This window comes from Tiliqua scincoides, chromosome 4 (genome assembly GCF_035046505.1).
Source record: "Tiliqua scincoides isolate rTilSci1 chromosome 4, rTilSci1.hap2, whole genome shotgun sequence".
NCBI classification, from domain to species: Eukaryota; Metazoa; Chordata; class Lepidosauria; order Squamata; family Scincidae; genus Tiliqua; species Tiliqua scincoides.
The window spans coordinates 157,325,414-157,331,512 of NC_089824.1; the positions used below are offsets into that span (position 1 = coordinate 157,325,414).

Sequence of the window (6,099 nt, forward strand, 5' to 3'; positions counted from 1 at the left end):
CTAACTGATCACCCCTCCAAGGGGCTTAACCCCATCATAATTTAAAGTAGGGTGTCCAAGAGAAGTGAAATTAGTGCGTGGGGATGCTGGTTGCAATTTCCCTCCCAAACTATCCTATGCTGCATGGAAAGGAAAAGGTTATTATACCTCCCACCCCATACCACTTGGGTTTAATGAGAAACAAGCAACTACCTAGCTCCAAACCTCACACTTTAAGGGAATTGCAGGAAGTTGCTTAGATAACTAAGGGCCCAATGCTATCCAACTTTCCAGTGCTGAATCCTGTGGTGGGCTGTCAAGTTATGGAGGCTTCCTCAAGGTAAGGGAATGTTTGTTCTGTTTCTTCTGGACTGCATTGGAGTTGCATTGGCGCTGTAAAGTCGAATAGGATTGGGACCACAGCATGTCCCCAATTTGTTAGGGTTAAAACTAGTTACAAAGCACATAATTGTCCAAGTGCAGCAACATGAACTGACTTCCTAAGCAGACATTTTATCTGTGCGTAAATTAAACTCACATATGCTTTCAAAACAAAGTATCACATTACTGCAAGCAGAGGGAAAAGACCAACAATCAGCCAAGAATGGAATGCAGTGACCTCGTTTGGGAGGTTTATGTAAGAACATTTGTTTTCTTACTCTGACCCAAAGTAGGACACTGGCAGAACTTTCGAAAGCGTTGAAGCATTACAACAAAAGAGTTGCATCTAAACCGGAAACTGAGTTCTGAAGTACTAGAGTTTCTAATCTTGAGCCTTGTACAAGAGGAATTCCAGTAGGGCGCACTCTGCTTAATTTTTTCATGTATCAATCTATCTTGCACTGTATCTTAAATTTACTGGGACAGTTACTTTCCAGGGCTTAAAACAATTTGTAACAAACACTGTTTCCAATAGTTTAACAATGGTATTGTCCTACATTGACATGTTCAAGATAAAGCCTACAGTACTTTAATGCATAAAAAGGTATTTGTATCTTCTTGTGAAACCATACCTTTCCAGAGACAAATTAAAATTAAAGACAAACAAGAGATCACAGATAGGTAGTGAAGGAAAAGCAACTGCTTAAAGACCACTTCAAGTACTGGCTTTGGCCACTTTCTCCATATTCTAAAAGGTCTACCAAAAATAGAAAAGAAGTTAATGATTCTGCATTTAAACAACAGCAGTCAAAACCTGCTAGACTTGAGTGTGATTTTGTTGATGGACATTTGATGCTGTTTGCAGAACCTGGAATTTGGGAAACAAAATAGTACATCAAGAAGGTCAAAGAACATTGAGAACCTCCTGAAAGGTTAAGGGGGCAAGAGTCTGTGTTTTGAAACAGAAAGCAAAACTCTATCTAGACCCCCCCCCCCTTCCTGGTTTCCAAATCTGTGTTAGGTGCACAAGCTAGTGTTTCTCAAGTTTTGTTCTGTACATGCACTTATTTTTTAAAGAAAAGTACACATTTTCACAGGATTTGGGAGGATTTTCTAGATTCCATTAGAAAGCAATACACTCTGAGTAGTCTTACCATCAATCCTGCTTTCTATTATAAGGGAAACTTGGATTCAAAATTCAAAGCAATACCACAAGTCTTAAGAACTATGATGCAAGTTCATCACTGATGCAATATGTTTGTTTCACAGAGCACTTTATGAAATGTATATGATATTCAGCGTCACAAGCTAAACATCTAGGCAAGATTTTACTGATTTTTTAAAAGATTTGTCAGGCAACAAACTAAACTAAACTAAGGTGATTACTGCACATTAGGCCAGCACAAGAGACCCAGAACTCCAAACTATCCTGAAAGTATGCACGCAGAAAAGCTCACCAAAATCATAACCAGTATATTGCTTCATATTATGCACCTGTTAATTACGTAATCAATAAACAGGGGCATAAGGAAGTGTGTAGCAGCCTACACACTCTACTGGAAACAAGGTTGCTAGTAAAAGAATCTCCACCCCAACCTAGATTTTTAAAAATGGTCTCTGTATATCCAAGAGCAGCCTCACATCTCCAATACCATTCCAAAAGGAAATTATCTCTAACATTATCTTAATAATAGGACTGACACCTCTTCTGGCAATAGCTCTCTGACTTTGTAATAGGGTAGGCAGAAATTCAACTTTACACATCAATCCATCAGCACTCAAGAAAAGTAGCAACTTTTTCTTCATCAGGCAGTTAAAAGCCAGGAAAACAGTTGGCAGCCTTATTTATAACCATTACACATTGAATCCTAAAACTAGGTCCTGATATCCTACTCCTAGATACATATTCTTGCCTCACAATATACTGTACAGACCTAAAGATCAGAAATCCTCAATATATCCCCAAGAACTGAACCAGTTACCCACCCCAGTCTCAAAATCCTACCTCAAGAATCAATAGCTATCATCTTCTGGTTCTCCTAAAGCAGTTATCTCCCCTGCTACCCCTGGTCAACCTACTTCTGAAACCTTTTCTGAACCTACTTCTGAATTAAACTTCTGAACCCAGGAATAACACCAAATTAAAACCTCAAAGAATAATGCTACTAGTCAAACCTAACCTCCATTCAGAGATGCTACACTACCCTCACTAATAACCATAGCCTTTTCCATACTGGCAGAAATTGTCACTCAGCAGACTGACAAGCATAGTATCTACAGGTACTCACTTTTTAGAGGTTGGAGAAAATTTCAGCAATAAATTTAAGTAAGCTATTTTATAAAGTTGTTTATCATACTTCAGCACTATTATGTTCCTACTGTTACTGCTATCAAGTTCAACTTTTGCCTAGTGGTTTTTAATTGTTAGAAATGCTTGGTTACTGTTAAACTCTAAGCCATATCAGGAGCCTTTAAGGCTGAAAAATAAACCATTTGTATTATATTTATTTACATTATAAGTAAATAATAAAAGATAGAGTGGTCTTGGAGTCTCTATGACTTGCTCCCTGAAGATAACAAGTTCAACAGTTCTGCATCACCAGTTAAACAAATAGGATATTATAGATTATAAGGAACAAACAATTACAGAGGGCAAGAGTTTAAAAATGAATGGTACACCCAATGTATATATTGGCAACCTTCAGTCTCGAAAGACTATGGTATTGCACTCTGAAAGGTGGTTCTGGCAAAGCATCCGGGAGTGACAATCCCTTCCACACCGGGAGCAAGTGCAGTCTGTCCCTGGTCTGTCTCCCTGGCTATGGGCCTTCCTTCTTTGCCTCAGACTGTTGGCCAAGTGTCTCTTCAAACTGGGAAAGGCCATGCTGCACAGCCTGCCTCCAAGCGGACCGCTCAGAGGCCAGGGTTTCCCACTTGTTGAGGTCCATCCCTAAGGCCTTCAGATCCCTCTTGCAGATGTCCTTGTACTGCAGCTGTGGTCTACCTGTAGGGTGCTTTCCTTGCACGAGTTCAACATAGAGGAGATCCTTTGGGATCCGGCCATCATCCATTCTCACGACATGACCGAGCCAAAGCAGGCGTCTCTGTTTCAGCAGTGCATACATGCTAGGGATTCCAGCACGTTCCAGGACTATGTTGTTAGGAACTTTGTCCTGCCAGGTGATGCCGAGAATGCGCTGGAGGCAGCACATGTGGAAAGCGTTCAGTTTCCTCTCCTGTTGTGAGCGGCGAGTCCATGACTTGCTGCAGTACAGAAGTGTACTCAGGACGCAAGCTCTGTAGACCTGGATCTTGGTATGTTCTGTCAGCTTCTTGTTGGACCAGACTCTCTTTGTGAGTCTGGAAAACGTGGTAGCTGCTTTACCGATTGGTTTGTTTGGAAAGAGAGATGGTACACCCACACCTTGCAAAATGTGAGCAATTCCAATCATTTTACTACAAACACGAAAACAGCACAACTGGAAGAGGTACAGTATAAGGTAATTCTTAATTCTCAACAATTAGGGCATGAAGCATCTATACAGTACAGTGTTTGGTCACCCCTGAATAATAGAGTACAAGTGTCCATGCCTTTATATTGTTAGAATGCATACAAAGGTCGGGCTAAACCAGTGGTTCCCAACCTGTGGTCCAGGGACCACAGATGATCTGTGAGACCCTGAGAAGTGGTGTGCAAGATCTCAGGGAAAAAATGATCACCTTTGATCATTTCCAGTGTCTTTCCAAGTAAGTGCCTCCCCATGGACCACTGAAGTGTCGGCTATGGCTGTAGGTAGTCTGTTCTCCACTCTCTCTGGTTGTCCAGTGCTTGCTGAAGTGCCAGCTGTGAGAGGGTCCATTTGCAACCATTTCTGGTAGTCTGTGGAGGAGCACTCACTCTGCAGGATGCTTCCCCATGGTACCACTAGAGAGAACAGAGAATGGAACCCCTCTCAGCTGACATTTCCAGTGTCTTGCCAAGCACTTCCCCATGGGCTACCAAACTGAATTGTATTTTTTTGTGTAGTGGGGATGGAGGGGGCTGCATGTAGTTCACAACAATTCCAATGTTTGCCTCAATGGTCTGCAGGCTCCTAAAGGTTGGGAACCACTGGGCTAAACTGAAAGATTGTGTTCCGTTCCCCCCCCCCCCAATTGCAGGTACTTTAAAGATCTAGAGGTGGTTTTCAGGCTATCCTCTACCTCTAGAGCAGGGCTGCCCAAATCCAAGCCTGAGGGCCATTGGTGGCCCTCAGGAACTCCTAATTCGGCCTGTGGGGAGCCCCCCAGTCTCCAACGAGCCTCTGGCCCTCCAAAGACTTGCTTCGCTGGCCCAACACAGTTGTTCTCAGCTTGAGGGCCAGCCTCTAGTGTGAGCTGTGGGCTAAGGACTCCCTCCACTACTTGCTGTTTCACATTTGTGATGCAGCAGCAGCAAAGGAAAGGTTTTTATAAGCCTTGAGCTATTGCAAGACCTGCATTCATTCATACAAGTTCCATCTCTAATATACTCATTTATTTAAATTTATTCAAATTTTAAATATAAATTAATTTTCCCCCTCCCCTCAACACAGTGTCAGAGAAATGATGTGGCCCTCCTGGCAAAACATTTTGACACCCCTGCTCTAGAGGTTAGGTGGGCAACAAGATACACTGATTGCAGCATCCCTTTTGTAAAGAGTTCTTTTCAGGGGGGCTTGCCTCTTGCCTCCTTTTGTGTCTTTTCTGCTGTAGGCAAATAGTTTTCCAAGGGCTCTTATCAACTGAATTAGACTTCTCCTGTTGCTGCTATTGTATTTTAGTCTGTGTCTGGTGTTTTATTTAGCTCTTCTTATTGAATGGCTATTTACTGTTCTCTTGGTAAAAAGTTTTAAAGCAATTGTTATGCCAATTAACTTTTGTGGAAGGTGTGGGGTATAAACTCTACATACATACATAATCCATGTAGGTTCTCTTTCACAGAAAGTACTATCCTGAAAATCTTTCTGCTAGCAATAACAGTCAACAGCTTAACTGAATACTACGCTAACAAGATTAGCCCAAACCCTGCTTCCTTACAGCATTATGGCAACCTCTCACTATCTAAGTTTCATTTGCTGGCTCCCCATTCCATCTCATGTTATCTTCCCTGCTTCAAAGTCCTCCTCAAAAGCCACCTTTCCCCTGAAGGCATTGGCCCAACCCCTAGTGCTATAGGAGGATACTGTTACTAAGCTTAAATGCACATTCATCAAATAATTACATGTTCTTCCTTCCCCTGGCATCTCTGATTGTAAGCCTCATGGGACAGGGAACCTCAATCCAAACAATAGCCCATATACAGAGATTGTGTTTTTAACATTACTTGTATTTGATTCTGCCAAACAAGTCTTAAGGTTTTATCTATGTGATGTGCCACCTACATAGTTGGTTCTAAGTTCCTAATACCCTGCACTTTATTATACCGTCATTTGTCAAAATGTCAACACCCTGAGAGACAGGAGAAGGAACTGAACAGACCAGTGCAACACTTGTTTATTCAGAAACAACTCCTACTGAGATCAGTGGAGTCTGCTATCAACTTAGGCCAGGGTTTCTCCAGGTTTGTCCCCTGCTGTACCACTTCACATGGTACCACCAGAAGTAACTGGAAATGCAATCATCGCCAGTTATGACTTCTGGGTTGGAAGGCCAGATGCAATGTGACAACCAGTAAGAGGCTCAGGGTGGGTGGCAGGGCTTTTTTGAGCGCAGAAAAGT

General features: G+C 42.1%; 1 protein-coding gene across 2 annotated transcripts in view; it reads right to left on the reverse strand.

The window, feature by feature from the left end:
* OSBPL9 (oxysterol binding protein like 9) overlaps positions 1-6,099 on the reverse strand; it is a 76,227-nt gene that overhangs the window by 69,022 nt on the left and 1,106 nt on the right. The gene's annotated exons all lie outside the window — the stretch shown is intronic.